General features: G+C 37.0%; 1 long non-coding RNA gene across 1 annotated transcript in view; it reads left to right on the forward strand.

Moving 5' to 3' along the window:
- Nucleotides 1-296: 296 nt before the first annotated feature.
- Nucleotides 297-19,882, forward strand: part of LOC141550280 (uncharacterized) — a 62,559-nt gene continuing 42,973 nt past the window's right edge. The window contains exon 1 of the long non-coding RNA XR_012484565.1: nt 297-383. This is a non-coding gene — a long non-coding RNA (uncharacterized LOC141550280). The remainder of the gene's footprint in view (nt 384-19,882) is intronic.

Raw genomic sequence — 19,882 nt, forward strand, 5'->3', positions numbered from 1 at the left:
GCCCTACTACCATGAGCTTTCTCTCTTTCTCTCCTCACGGTGGAACTGTTCTTTCTCATGAGAATTTAATAAACAACCACTTTTGTGCTTTTTACTTTGAGAAGTCTCTGAGTAGTCATTTTTGGGTAGGAGTCCTATTCCACACAGTTTGGGGGCTTTTCCGGGATGAGTCTTTGGGGGAGATGGCCACACATCCCGAACAGAGATAGGCACACCCATGGTTAGTTTTTCTGTGGTCTCTGGCTCTGAGTGTGTAGCCTCCCTCCCTCTCAGACAAATGACCTGAGGCAGAGATACTCAGTGAAAAGCAGAATTGAAGACCAAAGGAGAAATAGAGTCCTGAAGGGCCAGTGGCAGTTTGAAAAGAAACACGTGTTCTTGAGGTAAAGCTCTTGGGAAGTCTGGGGGTCTATTGGCTGGGTCAAGGGAGACCCTGAGGGATTAGCCCTCCTAAATTTATTTTTGGTGTGGATTTTTAACCCCAACGATAAAGGACTTTTCCTGAGGAAGCTCTCGGGTTGCTGCGGGTATGTGTGAGGGTAACGTAGGACCTCTGCCCAAGCGTGAGGGTAATGAAGGGACCTCCGCTGACAACTTGGGTTGAGACCAGGTTTTAAAAATGGGACAGAAGCAGTCCACAAATTTATGTCAGAATGTTAGCCAGGGAATTTCAGTCAACAGCTTGCTTGGGAGTCAACTCAAAGACTGGGATAAGTTACCCAGATATAAAGGGAAAGCAAAAAATTAATGATTAAGTATTGCTGTTTTGTTTGGGGTAATCAAAATATTGGTGGGGGAATAATATGGTTCGGCTGAGGATTGGATATGTCAGCAATTGAATATATATGTGAATAATAGAGATCCGTATAATTCAGAGGAATTGGCTTATGCTAGCCTCTGGCTGCCAGGAGCTACTAGAACTATGAGAATTTTTCTAAGCAAAACAAAGGAAGGGAGTAAGCATGATAAGGAAAAGGGGAAAGTAGATAAGAACCTAGAGTCTGAAGCTGGACAGTGGGATCCTCTTGCTGCTATTCCATCCCCTTATGTAGTCCCTCCCCTTGCATCACTAGAGAAAGATCCTTTGCCTCCTCCTCCCCCTCCTGTAGAAGAAGTAATGGATTTGGGCAGAACTCACAGTGACTCATATAAATATCTAAAAAAGGAATTAGAGCAATTAAGACACGATGTTCAAAATCTCCCCTTTAGAAAGAAAAAGGAGCTGAGGCCAGTAGCTAATGAGGTACAGAATATGTATCCACTTAGAGAGGTCCCCTTAGATGGGGCTCAGGGAGGCATTGGATTTGTAAATGCACCTCTATAAGCGAATGAAGTTAGAAAATTTAAGAAAGAATTAGCTTCTATCATGGAAGTTTCGGTTGGGGCATTCAGACAATTGGATCAATTTTTAGGTTCCTGGGCAGCTAGGTGGTGCAGTGGATAGAGCACCAGCCTTGAATTCAGGAGGACCCGAGTTCAAATCTGGTCTCACTTTACACTTCCTAGCTGTGTGACCCTGGGCAAGTCACTTAACCCCAGCCTCAAAAAAAAAAAAAAAAAAAAAAAAAGAAAGAAACACAAACAATATTCATGAATCACAATGTTTAGGTCCCAGCTTATATACTTGGTCAGAATTTATGCATATCTTATCCATATTATTCACTCCTGAGGAGAGGTGTTCAATTTGAGCACAGGCTATGCGGGAATGGGAAAGGAGGAACCCACCCCTGAATGAGAGAGCAGTCCCAGCAGAGCAGAAATATCCAGTGAATGACCCAGGATGGGATAACAATAATCAGGCTCATAGGCAAAATATGCAGGACTTAAGGGAGCTAATAATTGTAAGAATATGGGATGCCTTCCTGAAGAGACAAAATATAAACAAAGCATTGACTATTGTTCAGGAAAAGTATGAATCACCAACTCAGTATTTAGAAAGACTCAGAGAAGGAATGAGGAAGTATTCAGGGGCCAACCCAGATAGCCCAGAGAATGAGCAGATATTGAAAGTACAGTTTGTATTAAATTCCTGGCTAGATATTAATAAGAAAATCCAAAAGATTGAGGGATGGATGCAGTCCTCTTTAAGAACTCTTCTGGAAGAAGCTACCAAGGTGTATGTAAGAAGGGATGAGGAGAAAGAAAAACAAAGAGATAAGAGGATTAAGATGTTGCTGCAGACAACACACCAGAATGCTAATAAGGAGAAAGAGGTAAGGGGGATTGCAAGAAAGTCTCCTCAGGAAAGAAGTGAGAGGAGTGGAAGGAAGAGAGTTGATATGACTTGTTGGGTTTGTGGGTAACCAGGTCACTTCTCCAAGAGATGCCTGCAGAAAATTGAAGAGGAGTGGATATTGTCCTGCTAGGACTAGGGATGTCAGGGGCTCGAAGGGGGACCCCACCTAGAGCCCTTGATAAATTTGAAGGTGGGATCTAAAAAGGAAAAAAATTTTTTTTTTTTTTTTTTTTTTTTTAGTTGATTCAAGTACAACCCAAACCTCTGTGACACGAATACCAGCAGGGGAAAAATTATCATCAAAACATATGATGATTTCCGGAGTTAAGGGAGAAACTTTCTCAGTACCCAGGACTGAAGTATTAACTATAGAATATGAGGGAGTTGAAGTGCTTGGACAAAGCTTAGTGGCTCCTGGTGCCAAAGTAAACTTGTTAGGGAGAGATTTGATAATAAAGCTTTCAATTGGTCTTGTGCCTCAGGGTCCCCTGCCAGTTCCAGTATGAACTTTTGTGATGAGGGAAGTAGACAAACAAAAGATTAATTCTGAGGTTTGGGCAAAGTCCCGAGAATCCAGCTATGTTGTCTATTCCTCCAATACAAGTAACCTTAAAGGACCCACATGCCATAGTTAGGATCCGATAATATCCAATTACAAATGAAGGGGAAAAAGGACTGAAACTGGTAATTGGGAGATTGCTGAAAACAGGACTAATTGAACCTTGCATTTCACCATTTAACACCCCCATTCTTTCTGTAAGTAAATAAGATGGGACATATAGAATGGTCCAGGATTTGAGAGAAATAAATAAAATATTATTGCCATCTCATCCAGTCATACCAGATCCTTATATGATCCTGGGAAGAATTCCAGAGGCTAGTGCATGGTTTAGGGTAATAGATGCCTTTTGAAGTTGCCCCTTATCTGAAGAAAATTGAAATATTTTTTCATTGAATGGGAAGATCCCAGATACAGGGAGAAAACAGCAATATTGATGCTGTGTATTACCACAGGTATACACAGAGTCCCCCAATTTATTTGGACAAATATTGGAAGGAATAATTGGAAATTTTGAGAATCCAATTAAAGGAGTAAAAGTTTTACAATATGTAGATGATCTTCTTTTGGCAGGACAGAAAAAGAGTGATGTCACCCAAGTCACTATTAGTTTGTTAAATTATCTAGGAGCACAGGGATTAAGAGTTTCCCAGGATAAACTACAGTTTGTGGAACATGAAGTAAAATATTTAGGTCATTTTATAAGTGAAGGGAAAAAGAAATTAGACCCTGTACGTGTGGAAGGGATTCTTCAAATTACCAAACCCAGGACAAAGAAGGCCCTCCGGAAATTTTTGGGATTAGTGGGGTATTATAGAACTTGGATTGATGGATATGCACTATTAACTAAGCCATTATATATTCTTTTGTTAGTAGAGAAGCCCAATATAGTACAATGGGACTCAGAAGGAGAATGAAATTTTGAACAACTTAAGCAGGCATTAATATCAGCCCCCATATTACTTTTACCATCATTAGAAAAGCCTTTTCATTTATATGTAAATATGTAAATGGGGTGGCTTTGGGAGTATTAGCACAGGTAAGGGGGAGGACAATGACACCCTGTGGCCTTTCTGTCAAAAATGTTAGACCCAGTGGCAAAGGGATGGCTTACTTGTATCCAGGCAGTAGCAGCCACAACACTTTTGGTAGAGGAAAGTGGGAAATTAACCTTTGGGGGTAGTTTAATAGTGAGTGTTCTAGCACCAAGTTCGATCAATTCTAAATCAAAGGGCCAGGAGGTGGCTAACTGATTCAAGGATTTTAAAGTATGAAGCAATTTTATTAGAAAAAGATGATTTGGTACTTTTACTAGACCATAACCTTAACCCAGCTATGTTCTTATCCTCTTCCCCTGGGGAACATGTGAACCTTGAACATGATTGTCTAAATGTAATTGATTATCAAACTAAGGTTAGGGAGGATTTGCAGGAGGTACCTTTGTTAAAAGATGCTCAATGGTTCATAGATGGATCCTCACAAGTAGTTAATGGGAAAAGGCAAAATGGATATGCTATTGTTAATGGGGAAAACTTGACTCTGGTTCAAGCTGGATCCTTGCCAAAAGAGTGGTCAGCTCAAACTTGTGAATTGTATGCATTAAATCAAGTCTTGAAATTACTTGAGGGAAAGAATGGAATGGTATACACGGACTGCCTGGGGAATTGTTCATATATTTGGAAAAATAAAGTAAATAAGTAAATAGCAAAGGGAAGGGATTGGCACACAGGGTATTGGTCACTGAAATTCTAACTAATCTTATGCAGTGATTCACATGCAAGGACATCAAAGAATAAACTCATTTGAGGCTAGGGGAAACCACCTTGTAGATGAGGAAGCAAAATGGTCTGGAGAAGAGTAAGCTGTAAGTACAGAGGAAATGATGGTACTAATTCCAGCATTTCCACCTCAATTGCCTCCACCTTCCCTTACCCCAGAAGAAAAGGAGGATAAAGAGGGGCATTGGTTCCTACCTCATGGCAGAGAGGTACTGACCACAGCAGGTAGGAGACATGTACTCCAATATTTACATCAAGGCAGTCTTTGGGGTATCCAGAACTTATGTGATGCAGTACTAACCAAATTTGTAGCACCTGGCCTGTACTTGTGTAACATGGCAGCTTGTCAGTAGTTGTCTTGTTTGCCAAAGGACGAATAGAGCAGCCCAATGATAAGACTGAAAAGGGGGAAGATCCCCTGGTATCAGGCCTTTTCAAAGCATACAAGACTTCACTGAACTGCCATCTGTGGGGCGTCTCAAATACTTGTTGGTCGTCTCAAATACTTGTTGGTCATAGTGGACCATCTGACCTAATGTGTGGAGGCCTTTCCCCTTGCTTGGGCAACAGTTTCAATAGTTGTAAAAATATTTCTTGAACACATTATTCCAAGGTATGGGCTGGAAGAGCGAATAGATTTGGATCAAGGCATTCATTTTCCAGCCAGAGTCCTCCAATCTACAGCCCAAGCTTTAGAAATATTTTGGGATTTACATACCTCCTGGCATTCACCCTCATCAGGCAAAATGGAAAGGATGAATCAGGAAATTAAACAGCAATTAACCAAATTGACATTAGAGACACAATTGCCCTGGACTAAATGCCTTCCCCTTGCTTTGTTAAGAATTAGAACAAAACCTTGAAGGGATGTGGGGTTATTATCTTATGAGTTATTGTATGGTCACCCATACCCTAGGGAAATGCAAAATCCTTCCCTAGTCCCAATATTTGAAACTAAAGATATCTTTATTGCAACACTTGAAAATTTTACAATTGGAAGGGATTATTGCTCAGACTCCTCCCTTAGGGTTTGCAGTGCATTAATTCCAGCCTGGAGACTGGGTCCTGATAAGCTGACACCAACTCGGGAAGGACCATTCCAGGTCAGCCTAACATCAGACACAGCAGTCCGTACCAAAGAGAGAGGATGGACTCATCATACCAGGAATTAAAGGACCAGTTGACACTCCAAGGGTGTGGACCTCGAAGCTGAATCCAAAGGACCAGTTAAAGCAAGCATTATAGAGGAACTGATGAATTGTGCATGTAAAATCTTGATAATATTGATCTAGAGTATTTATTTGGGCTTTTTTTTTTTTTGACAGTGCTTGATATCACTTTCTGTCAGACAGTGTTACTTCAACTCAGAAATTTGACCTATTAATCGGTAGAATGGGGACCAAACAAGACACACACAGAAGGTGATTGTGTCTTATATCCCTATGTATGATACTGTCCCTTGTAGACACAATCCCTAATCTTTTACTGAGGGAAGGCAATAGCTTCCAGAACTTGATTCAGATTATTGCTGATATATTTTATCTCAAAAATTGCTGGATATGTGGGGGGCCTGAACAACTCACACAATGGCTCTGGTTACCTGTCCCTTTAGTTCCAGCTTGGATATTGAGTAATAGATCAGTTGTACATAATGGTACTGGATTCTGGTCAGATCAAGAGGAACACCAGTGGAAACTAACTAATGCTGTCCCAGGAGGGCACTGTTCAAATCAAACAGGCACAGGGTCATGGATGGGAGAGAGAAAATGTGAATGGACTTTTAAAAACTCATTGACAGAAAAGGTATCATAGACTGTAGTAAATATAAAAATAGATAGAATAAAACAAATATTGTTTGTGATGATGAGTCAGTGCTTAAATGCACTCATCAACATGCAATAGAGGGTAATGAAGAATGCTTGAAAGAATTTAGAAAGAGACCAACTTGTCAAACACCCCGAGATTTATGGAAATGCTTAAGGTTAAATAGTACAAAATCAGGTACTGCTAGTACTATAATGGGATAGAAGTGAGAAAGAGGAAACAGTACTATTAGAAGAATGTTTAGTAACTTCTGGAGTAATGTGGATTTTACCGGGGAAAATGATTGTAATTGTACTTGGATATCTGAAAAACAATTTTGGAGGCGTAACTCCAAAACTATCGAAGGGGAGCCACTAGGCCCATGGGATGTCAAATATTTCCCACCCTCAACAGGAATTTTTATATTTTGGCATGAGAAAAAAAAAGAGAACACTACTGGATTTGTGGTTGAACGGCTTACACCTACCTTCCAAGGAAATGGACTGGGAATTGTTATATAGGTACAATAAGACCCAAGTTTTTTTTTTTTTTCTCCCACAAGATAGTGACAAACAACTAGGAATACGACTATATGATAATCTGAGGAGAGAAGAACGAGGCTTAGATCATTCCCTAACTAGTATAGACACTTCTTTGACTCAAACAGGCAATGCTTATGGGTGGAGAGATACATGGCTCCCAGAAAGAATTATCAGAGAATATGGGCCAGCCACATGGGCTCAGGATGAAAGTTGGGGATATAGGATACCAATATATGTATTGAACAAACTAATTAGACTACAGACAGTCCTAGAAATAACAACTAACCAAAGTGCTCAGGCTCTTGATCTACTAGCTGATCAAGCCACTCAAACACGAGAGGCTGTTTTACAGCATTGATTAGTTTTAGATTATTTGTTAGCAGAGGAAGGGGGGGTTTGTGGAAAATTGAATCTGTCCATTTGCTGTATGCAAATTAATGATAATGGACAAGTGGTACAAGAAATTACCAAAGCTATTTGAAGAATAGTTCACATGCCTGTACAGGTGTGGAAATCCCCTTTCTCTAATAATAGTTGGTAGTCCTGGTTTAATGGTAGCTGGTGGAAACAACTTTTATGGTATGGACTAATTGCAATCAGTGGCATTATACTGTTGCCATTATGTTTATCTTGTATAATTATTTTAGTAACCAGAATAGTCCAACGGTCTTTATCGAAAATATTGCATCCAGAAGGTACTATTAGAATGATGATTCTCCAGAAAAAAAGGCTGGAATATATTAGAAGGGGATGATTCTGATGATAATGAACTCGATAAGCAATATATAAACTTGTTAACTGATTTTGAACAATATGTAAGTTCTTCATAGAAATATGATAAAAATCATTTATATATTAGAAGGGGGAGCTGTGTGGAATGGAGTTATGATAAAGTGAAGAACTTACAGGAATGGTTAAATTCTTTTTTCTGTATTTATTATTATTTCTATGTCTCTGTGACCTACATAAGTATGGTGTGTGCTAGCCAATATTTACTTAAACTTTAGATACATTTACTCAACCAGAGATGATGATGTTTGTCTTTGTTCAGTGTTGCCTTTGGTATCTATTTCTCAATGCTCTCTTACTTGTGATGTAATCTCTTGTATAAAAGCTATGTTTCTTTACTACTTCTTTAGCCCTTCTACCATGAGCTTTCTCTTTCTCTCCTCACGGTGGAACTGCTCTTTCTCATGAAAATTTAATAAACAACCACTTTTGTGCTTTTTACTTTGAGAAGTCTCTGAGTAGTCATGGCAGAGGAATGGTCCAATATAGATGTCTGGCAGATTGTAGATTAAAGGGGTCTGCTGGGCTATGGTGGGAGGGTGCTTAAAAGTATGCGAAAAAAGTATGAAAATCTCATTTCTTCTAGGTTCCTTGTATATTTATTTTCTTGTCCTATTAAAAGCTATTTCACCATCTTCTATCCTAGGAGAGGACATAAGAGAGGCCTATGTATGACACTTGTCTGGATTACCTTTCCATGATTCGGCCCCAGCATTGTGATTCTATAGAATCCAATCTGACTACAGAGCTGTCTCATTCATTTCCTAACACTTGTAGCCCTTCCTGGAAAAAAAAAAAGAAAAATTTAACTTTCTTCCAAGAATTAATTGCACCAATATTTCAATAAACACAGTCTCATGAAAGGGTGATGCTTTTTTATTTTGGACTTTATAACATCCCTGGAGGCTGTTTTTTATCCCCTGAGAGAGGTATTAGTGAGCATCAAGATGAAGAAAAAAACTGTCCTTCCAGCATAAGGGAATCAGGAGATAAGAGGCAAGGTTGAAGTAAGATTTACTAGCAAAATACTGAATGGACTAGAGTTCACAATGGTTTAAAAATGTCAGAAGCTTGGCCTTCCCAAGTCCTCAGAAATAGAGGTGCTACAATATTCTTTATGTTAGCAAGGGAAAAAAAAGGAGAGAAAATAAGTATCTGATCATTAGGAAATGGCCAAATTGAACCATGTTGAAGTAATAGAATATTATTACACTACAAAAAAATTATGAATATGAGGACTAAGAGAAATGTAGAAGACACGTATGAACTGAAAGAGAAGTAAACAGAGCCAAGAGAACATGGAACACAATAATTACAATAATATTATTGAAAAGAATACTAAAGCAGCACTGAACATTGTATAATTGTAATGATCAATCTTGGTCCTGGAAATTAGAGAAATAAATGCCTCTCCTTCCTTTTCTTTGGAGAGCTTATGGGTGCAGAACATTGCATATGCTGTTATATATATTTGCTGTTTCACTTTGTTTTGTTTAACTGTTCTTTGTTTCAAGAGAAGGCTCATTAAGAGGTGGGGTTTTTTTGGGGGGGAGTAGTAAGGAAATGACTTGGTAGACAGTGGATAAAATGCCAGAAATGGAATCAAGAGAACTGAATTAAAATCTGCTCTACACTAGCTGTGTAGCCTCAGTTGGCCTTGGTTTCCTCAGCTGTATATGGTACAGTAATGGCACCTACCTCCTGGGGTTGTTATTAAGGATCAAAGGAGATAATAATTATAAAGTACTTAGCAAAGAGCCAACATGTAGTAAATGCTATATAAATGTTAGTGATGATGATGAAAACAAATGTGGTCAATAAAAATCTTAATTTTTAAAATAGGGGTTCTGCAAGATTCTGTGAAGGACTTGGCTTTTCTCAACAATGAGGTGATTCAAGGCAATTCCAATGGAACTCCAATGGAAAGTGCCATCTGCATCCAGAGAGAGAACTATGGAGATAAAACATAGCATTTTCACCTTTTTTGTTTGTTTGTTTCCTTGTGTTTTTTTCTTTCTTGTGTATTTTCTCCCTTTTGATCTGATTTTTCTTGAACACAAATATGGAAATATATTTTAAAGAATTTTACATATTTAACCTGTATTTGATTGTTTGCTATCTTGAGAGGTGAAGGACAGAGGGAAAAAATTTGGAATACAAAATTAAAAAAAAAAAGAATGTTGAAATATTTATATATATTTGGAAAAATAAAATACTTTTGAAAAAAAATTAAAAGCTCTGTGCATCAAATCACAGATTTAGAACTAGAGGGGCCTTAGAGGCCACTCATTATTTGAGAGTACAAAAAAACCCTAGTTGCCATTTAATCCAACACATACATGTTGATAAAATTTCAAAGAACTCACTACCTCTCCCAGTAGTCACTTCCTCTTATGAGCTGCTCTAATTGTAGAGAGATTGCTCTGATTAAAAATTTAAATCTGTCACTTTGTAATGTAGAAGTTCTGGTCTCCTTTTTGGAAATACTAAGAAATGTAATGTAATATTATTGTATCATAAAAAAAATGATAAAAGGGATGATTTCAGAGAAACCTGGCAAAACTTGTTATGAACTGATGGAGAGTGAAGTGACCAAAGCCAAGAGAATAATTCATGCATTAACAGTATAAGACAAAAAACTTTGAAAGATTTAAGTTCTTAAGTCATCAATGAATTGACCAACCACAATTCCAGAAGCCTAATGAAAAAGCATACTATTGTCATATCAGTCATATCTGATTCTTTGTGATGCCATTTGGAATTTTCTTAGATGTTGGAATGGTTTGCTATTTCCTTCTCTAGTCTATTTTACAGATGAAGAAACTGAGGCAAATAGGGCTAAGTGACTTCCCCAGAATCACACAGCTAATAAATGTCTGATGTCAGATTTGAACTCACAAAATTGAGTCTCCTGACTTTAAGCCTAGCAGTCTCTCCACGAAGCCATCTAGTTGCCCAGGGAAGCATGCTACCCATCTCCTGACAGAGCTAATTAATGGATTAAAAGTGAGGAACTCAAGATGTAGAATAAGCCATGGATATAACTGATATGACTAATGTGGGAATTTGTTTTGTTTGAGTGAATATTTGCTACAAGATTTTTGTTTTTATTTTTATTTTCATTGGAGGGAAGAGGAAGGAGAGAAAACAAATGCTTGTTACTTGAAAAAAATTTTAAGAAATCAAAAAAGAAAACATTAAAAAGGTATACTGGTCTGTAGCCTATGCTTTAACTCAAAACTTTTCCTTTTCTCCTCTCTTCTGGACTGATGTCCAGGAAGGGCTCCCCCCCAAAAATAATTAGGGCATTTGACAAGGTCAAGAGGCCTTTGATTGACCCACCTAAAAGTATACCCTCTTTTCCTAAACTCTGAAGAGATTAGGGTAATGATCTAAAGAAAGTTTCTTGGATTACTTCAGTTACTGAAGAAATATCTTTTGCTCATCAATTAGAAAGGACAACCTTAAAGGGAGTGGTCAAAGAAGGATTGAATTTAGGGTGTGGTGGTAAATATTTAATAACCAAAAACAGAAGTTGTGCCCCAAAAATGTGTTCAAGAAGTCTATAAATTTCTGACTTCCAAATACTTGTGTCAGAGAATTGTGAGGGAATGGGAAAGTTATGTCTGGACATTTCTTTAAAAAGAAAAACTGCTTAGATCTAGAATAAACATCAATTAATAAAATTATTTTTGGTCATCTTATGTCTAAAACAAAATATAGAATTTTCCTGCAAAGTAACTCCCAATATACCTGATTCGTATTGTCAACCATGTGACATGAACTTAAGCCCTTCATCATCCTTCACTATGAAGCCAGTTAGATAGTAAAATGGATAATCAGCTGGAATCAAGAAAACCTGAATTCAAATTCAGTTTCAGATACTTACTAGTTGTGTGACCCTGAGCGCGAATTTATACTCTGGCTCTGGCTCAGTTTTCTCAACTGCAAAATGGTAATAATAGCACCTATCTGCTTGTGTTGTTGTAAGAATCGAATGAAATAATATTTGTAAAATGTTTATCTCAGTGCCAGACACATAGCAAATGCTTAATTTGTTAATTAAATATTAAACAAATGCTTAATGCTTGTTTCCTTCCTTCCAACAATCTTGAATGTCTTCTTCTAGACATTCTCCAATTTAAACCTTTTTACTCAAACTTGAAAAACATATTCTAGATTTAGTCTGGTAATGAGGGCATCTAGTCCTTTGACCTTATTTTAAAGATGAGGAAACAGACAAAGTGACAAGATACAAGTCATCATGAAGCTAATCAGTGTATGTGGTCAAATTGGAATCCAAGTTTTGCTTATCCATTATACTTTTCAAAAGACTTTAGATAGTTGTATGAGAAGTTGAGCTCTGGGGCATCTATGGTTTGGTTGTTTTTGTTGTTGTTGTTGTTGTTGTTGTTGTTGTTGTTGTTGTTTTTGCTAGTATGGAGAACAGAATAGGGATGGGGAGACTGAAAACTGTAAAATCAGATCATTACATCAAAATGGTCTGCTGAGAACTGAGGTCCACAGGTCCAGACTATATCAGGTGAATGTCAAACATTAGCTTAGTATAGTGGATGGGTCACATGGTGTAGTGAATGGGAAAGCCCAGATTCAAATTGTTTTGAGCACTGACTGTTGTGATATGGGAGCCACCTGCCAGTGGCTGCTGGAGATGTAACTCAGACCTGTAGAATAAATCTCTTCATGTGCTCGGATGATGATGATGATACCAGGAGACTGAAAAGCAGTTATTGTTGTCTGAGCTCCCTACTGAGAGGCTGTTGAATTGTCTAACCTCTCTCCTCTTCCCTTTGCCTCTAATTTATTTCATTCCTAGTCCACAAAGCAACACCTGTGTCAGTAAAGGCTGCTTTAAAACTCCTTCAGATGTTATGATCCACAGCTGTGGAGGTTCTCAGAGAATCGACCTGTCCCTTCACTTAGGCATGGTCCTTAACAACTAACTAGTTTTGTGACCCTGGGCAAGTAATTTAATCTTTTTAGGAGCCACTTTCCTCATCTATAAAATAAAGGTATTAAACTTCATGTTCTCTAACATTCCTTCAAGTTCTAATTTTATGTTCTTCCTTCAAATTCTATCCTATGAGGCCCTCTCTCCTCCATCTTTGCTTGCTTATAAATTTCCTTCCTTCAAAACTCTACTTCAAGTTACTTCCTGAATGAAGCCTGCTTTGGCCTTTCCCCATGTCTCTAGATGAAAATGATCTGTCATGAAATTTCTTATAATACTTTCCATATATCACATCTTTCTTTGTATTACAATCAATTGTTTACATATCTTTTGCTTCACATTGTGTTGTAAGCCTCTTGAGATTTCAATTTGAATTATTTCTATCTATATCTCTAACCTTTTACTGAGTAGAAATTTTTAAACTTTGTTAATAATTTTAGTTTTGTTATCTATAAAATGAGGTTGGAGCAACTCATAATACATCTCCATCTTTACACAATGGCTCCAACATTATTTCCATCCTTGGACATATTTATCAATTTGTTCAGAAGTATTTTGATGTTCCTTTCTCTTATTAATGCTCTGGGGCATTTAAAAAAATATGATTACAAATAATTTTGAATTCTTTTATGAGGATTGTTGATTGATATCTTTTTGCAATTTATCAATTGGGAAGTGACTTTTAGGCTTAAACATTTTTGGGATATCAAATTGTTATTAGATATGTTTGATACAAGGGTTTTTCCTCTTTCAATCCATTATTGTTGTTGTTTTCAAAGAAGACTAATGATATCACAAAAGTAATATCTTCATTTACATATAAATTGAATTTAAGTTAGACAGAATTGCACAAATATTTGAGCCTCACTATCTTCCAATATCATCAAAGCCCAATGATAAGAAAAAAATCAGCACAGACTGATCAAGATGAAAATGCTCCACAGCTCCTGCTTCAGCCACCTTCATGACCAATGGAACAAATTGTTCTCATCCACCTATTCCTTGAGGGGAAAGTCTTTATATCCTTGGGATATGAGGCCTGTCAATCATTATTGATCACAAAACAGAAAATTTTGATTACATCAAATTAAAAAAGTTTTTGCACAAACAAAACTAATGCAAACAAGATTAGAAGGGAAGTAACAAATTGGGAAAACATTTTTACAGTTAAAGGTTCTGATAAAGGCCTCATCTCCAAAATATACAGAGAATTGACTTTAATTTATAAGAAATCAAGCCATTCTCCAATTGATAAATGGTCAAAGGATATGAACAGACAATTTTCAGATGATGAAATTAAAACTATTTCCACTCATATGAAAGAGTGTTCCAAATCACTATTGATCAGAGAAATGCAAATTAAGACAACTCTGAGATACCACTACACACCTGTCAGATTGGCTAAGATGACAGGAACAAATAATGATGAATGTTGGAGGGGATGTGGAAAAACTGGGACACTGATGCATTGTTGGTGGAGTTGTGAAAGAATCCAACCATTCTGGAGAGCAATCTGGAATTATGCCCCAAAAGTTATCAAAATGTGCATACTCTTTGACCCAGCAGTGCTACTACTGGGCTTATATCCCAAGGAAATACTAAATAAAGGAAAGGGACCTGTATGTGCCAAAATGTTTGTGGCAGCCCTTTTCGTAGTGGCTAGAAGCTGGAAGATGAATGGATGTCCATCAATTGGAGAATGGTTGGGTAAATTATGGTATATGAATGTCATGGAATATTATTGTTCTGTAAGAAATGACCAGCAAGATGAATACAGAGAGGCTTGGACAGACTTACATGAACTGATGCTGAGTGAAATGAGCAGAACCAGGAGATCAATATACACTTCAACAATGATACTGTATGAGGATGTATTCTGATGGAAGCGGATATCTTCAACATAGAGAAGAGCTAATCCAATTCCAATTGATCAATGATGGATAGAATCAGCTACACCCAGAAAAGGAACACTGGGAAATGAGTGTAAACTGTGAGCATTTTTTTTTTGTTTTTCTTCCCAGATTATTTTTTACCTTCGAAATACAATTCTTCCTTTGCAACAACAACAACAACAAAATTCGGTTCTGCACATATATATTGTACCTAGGATATACTATATGATATTTAATATGTATGGGAATGCCTGCCAACTAGTGGAGGGGATGGAGGGAAGGAGGGGAAAAATTCGGACAGAATGGAGTACAAGGGATAATGTTGTAAAAAAAAATTACCTATGCATATGCACTGTCAAAAATGTTATAATTATAAAATTAATTTTTAAAAATTAATTCTCTAACTATAGTTGTGAAAGATCTGATTCTCTTCCAATATTTTACTGGTATAATTTTTTTGGGGTCACTATTCACTTTGAATTTATTATGGTTACATCAGTTGACTTAGTTGTACAAAACAAGATATTGAGCTGCTGAACTGACAAATTGATAAAAAATCATGTCAAAACAAGAAGTAGGGGGAGGTAACTGCAAGCACTAAGTACATATGCTTAATGAGTTAATTAGTATTAACTTCTCCCCAAAAGAGGAGTTTTTTTTTTGCCATTTTTGAACATGGGTTGTATGATGAGGGAGGGGGAACATGTCAAAGAGGAACATGCAATGGGAAGACCAAGGAGTCCATTTTTGTCATCCCCAGCTAATTGGGGTGACAGGGAGGAACCTTGTACTTAAGAACAGGAAATAAAAGGCTCATTCCTCTGCCTAAATCTGAGTGGATTGCCAGTTCCTTGCAAGAACCATAAATAAACCAACTTACTTCATACTGTGCCATTCCTTTTTTATCTTTATAGCATATTTTAACAGTATATAGATAACAGCTAGATGGATAGAAAGATACATGGATCATTTATTAAGTGTTTACAATATTCCTTCCAGGTACTGTGCTAGGTTCTGGAGGCACAATTATAAGCAATCAAGACAATCCTCCCTCCAAGGAGATTATTTTCTAATGGAGAAGTCAATGTATAAAATAGAAAGGAGACTAGGGTAGGCAAAAACTCATGTATGAAGAGTCTGAAGAACTAGGAACAGAAGTTCGAAGTTATAGTTGGAGCAAGATGCACCAAGATATGATTTAGTGATGGCCAGAAAGTAGCATAGAATAGGAGTGGAAGGTGCTAGTCCCCAACAAGATAAGGCAAGATTCACTTATCAAAATCCTGGGACCCAGTGACTGAAACCCAGATATTATAACAGAAAGATAGGATGCTAGCTAGAGAGCACCTTAATATCCATTAAGGACCAACAAATAGTTACCATATTTATCAAGACTTTTGCCCACAATTTAGCTTTCCTACAAGCAGATCAAAAAGCCTTTCTTCATATTTTTGTGAATTGAGAGGATCATGGAATGTGGAAAAAGTGCACAAGAGAATGTGAGCTCCTTGAGACAAGAATTTCTTTCTTTTTGTCTTTGTAGTCCCACAGTCTAGCATACTATATGGCAAATAATAAACTATAAATGATTACTGAATTGATTTGAACAGAGATCATTTAGTGCAAAAACTTCATTATGCAAAAATGTTTGTAGCAGCTCTTTTTGTAATGACAAGAAACTGGACATTGAGTGGATGTCCATCAGTTGGAGAATGGCTGAATAAGTTATGGTATATGAATGTTATGAAATATTATTATTCCATAAGAAATGATCAGCAGGCTGATTTCAGAGAGGCTTGGAGAAACTTACATAAACTAATGCTAAGTGAAGTGAATAGAATCAGGAGAATATTGTACACAGCAATGTAAAGGGCTGAAACTCTGAGTTGATGCACTGGGGTCAGACAACCGAGCACTTAAGGCTAATTGCCCATTGGACAATACTCTATTAACTTATGCTTAGAAAATGGCCCTTCCCACTATTCTGTGCTGGCTTGATCTTTTGGTGTCTACAGAGAATTGTGGGAGGGATTAGGGGGTGGAGTAAGACAAGCCAGAGGCACTTTGGCGGTAGAGGAGAAGGGAGGTCATGGAAATCCTGTGTCCATTCAATTCACTTCTACCCCTAAAGACCAAGAATAAAGACCAAGGACTTTTACTTATCCTGACTCTGGCTGATTCTAAGGCATCCAGCGTGCTAACTTGGTCTTCACACAGCAACAGCAAAATTATACGATGATCAACTCAGATGAACTTGACTCTTTTCAACAGTGAGGTGATTCAGGCCATTTCCAGTGGTCTTCCATCTGCACCCAAGAGAGAGCACTGTGGGGACTGAGTGTGGATCACAACATAGTCTTTTCACTTTGGTTGTTGTTTGCTTGCATTTTGTTTTCTTTCTCATTTTTTTTTCCTTTTTGATCTGATTTTTCTTGTACAGCATGATAATTGTGGAAATATGTATAGAAGAATTGCACATGTTTTACATATACTGGATTATTTGCTTCTTGGGGACGGTGTGAGGAGAAGGGAGAAAAAAATTTGGAATATAAGATTTTGCAAGAGTGACTTGAAAATTATCTATGCATGTATTTTGAAAATAAAAAGCTTTAATAAATTGAAAAAAAAAAAACACATAAAAGCTTAACAAACCAAACCCTGAGTCTAGTAATTAGTATAAGTTGAGAGGTCTTTATTTACTGAAATTTTTAGGCTTTAGTCAACAGGAAGACTACAAGAGGAGTGCCAGGTACAAATAAGGGAGGATCCAAGACGTCTTTTAGCAAAGTATTGTTATTCGGGGAAGGAGATCTGTAAAAAGTCCAAATGCAGTTGGGGCTTTTACTGGAGACAAGTAAGTAGCAATTGACAGGAGGTTTTCTTTTTTTCTTTTTTTTTTTTATTTTATTTTAAAATTATAACATTTTTTGACAGTACATATGCATGGGTAATTTTTTACAACATTATCCCTTGCACTTACTTCTATTCAGATTTTTCCCTTCCTCCCCCAACCCCCTACCCCAGATGGCAAGCATCTTATATATGTTAAATATATTACAGTATATTCTAGATACAATATATGTGTGTAGAACTGAATTTTTTGTTGCACAGGAAGAATTGGATTCAGAAGGTAAAAATAACAGTTTACACTCATTTCCCAGTGTTCCTTTTCTGGATGTAGCTGATTCTGTCCCATCATTAATCAATTGGAATTGGATTAGCTCTTCTCTATGTTGAAGAAATCCACTTCCATCAGCATACATCCTCATACAGTATCATTGTTGAAGTGTATAATGATCTTCTGGTTCTGCTCGTTTCACTCAGCATCAGTTGATGTAAGTCTCTTCAAGCCTCTCTGTATTTCTCCTGTTGGTCATTTCTTATAGAACAATAACATTCCATAACATTCATATACCATAGTTTACCCAACCATTCTCCAATTGATGGACATCCATTCATCTTCCAGCTTCTAGCCACTATGAAAAGGGCTGCCACAAACATTTTGGCACATACAGGTCCCTTTCCCTTCTTTAGTAGTTCCTTGGGGTATAAGCCCAGTAGTAGTATGGCTGGGTCAAAGGGTATGCACATTTTGATAACTTTTTGGGCATAATTCCAGATTGCTCTCCAGAATGATTGGATTCTTTCACAACTCCACCAACAATGCATCAGTGTCCCAGATTTCACAGAGCCCCTCCAACATTCATCGTTATTTGTTCCTGTCATCTTAGCCAATCTGACAGGTGTGTAATGATACCTCAGAGTTGTCTTAATTTGCATTTCTCTGATCAATAGTGATTTGGAACACTCTTTCATATGAGTGGAAATAGTTTTAATTTCATCATCTGAAAATTGTCTGTTCATATCCTTTGACCATTTATCAATTGGAGAATGGCTTGATTTCTTATAAATTAAAGTCAATTCTCTGTATATTTTGGAGATGAGGCCTTTATCAGAACCTTTAACTGTAAAAATGTTTTCCCAATTTGTTACTTCCCTTCTAATCTTGTTTGCTAATGCAAATGTTTTGTTTGTGCAGAAACTATTTAATTTGGTGTAATCAAAATTTTCTATTTTGTGATCAATAATGGTCTCTAGTTCTCCCTTGGACAAAAATTCCTTCCTCCTCCACAAGTCTGAGAGGTACACCATCCCATGTTCCTCCAATTTATTTATGATTTCGTTCTTTATGCCTAAATCTTGGACCCATTTTGATCTAATCTTAGTATGTGGTGTTAAATGTGGGTCCATGCCTAGTTTCTGCCATACTAATTTCCAGTTTTCCCAGCAGTTTTTGTCAAATAATGAATTCTTATCCCAAACTTTGGGATCTTTGGGTTTGTCAAAGATTAGATTGCTATTTTTATTCACTATCTTGCCCTGTGAACCTAACCTATGCCACTGATCAACTAGTCTATTTCTTAGCCAATACCAAATGGTTTTGGTGACTGTTGCTTTATAATATAGCTTTAAATCAGGTACACTTAGACCACCTTCCTCTGAGTTTTTTTTCATTAGTTCCCTTGCAATTCTTGACCTTTTATTCTTCCATATGAATTTTGTTGTTATTTTTTCTAGGTCATTAAAATAGTTTCTTGGGAGTCTGATTGGTATAGCACTAAATAAATAGATTAGTTTGGGGAGTATTGTCATCTTTATTATATTCGCCCGGCCTATCCAAGAACACTGAATGTCTTTCCAATTATTTAAATCTGACTTTATTTTTGTGGCAAGTGTTTTGTAATTTTGCTCATGTAATTCCTGACTCTCTTTTGGTAGATATATTCCCAAATATTTTATACTATCGACTGTTATTTTGAATGGAATTTCTCTTTGTATCTCTTGCTGTTGGATTTTGTTGGTGATATATAAAAATGCTGAGGATTTATGTGGATTTATTTTGTATCCTGAGACTTTGCTAAAATTCTGAATTATTTCTAATAGCTTTTTAGCAGAGTCTTTGGGGTTCTCTAAGTATACCATCATGTCATCTGTGAAAAGTGATAATTTGATTTCTTCATTTCCTACTCTAATTCCTTGAATCTCTTTCTCGGCTCTTATTGCCGAGGCTAGAGTTTCTAGTACTATATTGAATAGTAATGGTGATAGTGGGCAACCTTGTTTCACTCCTGATCTTACAGGGAAAGGTTCTAGTTTATCACCATTACATATGATGTTTACTGAAGGTTTTAAATATATGCTCCTTATTATTTTAAGGAATAGTCCATTTATTCCTATACTCTCGAGTGTTTTTAGTAGGAATGGATGTTGGATTTTATCAAATGCTTTTTCTTCATCTATTGAGATGATC

Source organism: Sminthopsis crassicaudata, chromosome 1 (genome assembly GCF_048593235.1).
Source record: "Sminthopsis crassicaudata isolate SCR6 chromosome 1, ASM4859323v1, whole genome shotgun sequence".
In the NCBI taxonomy this organism is placed as follows: domain Eukaryota; kingdom Metazoa; phylum Chordata; class Mammalia; order Dasyuromorphia; family Dasyuridae; genus Sminthopsis; species Sminthopsis crassicaudata.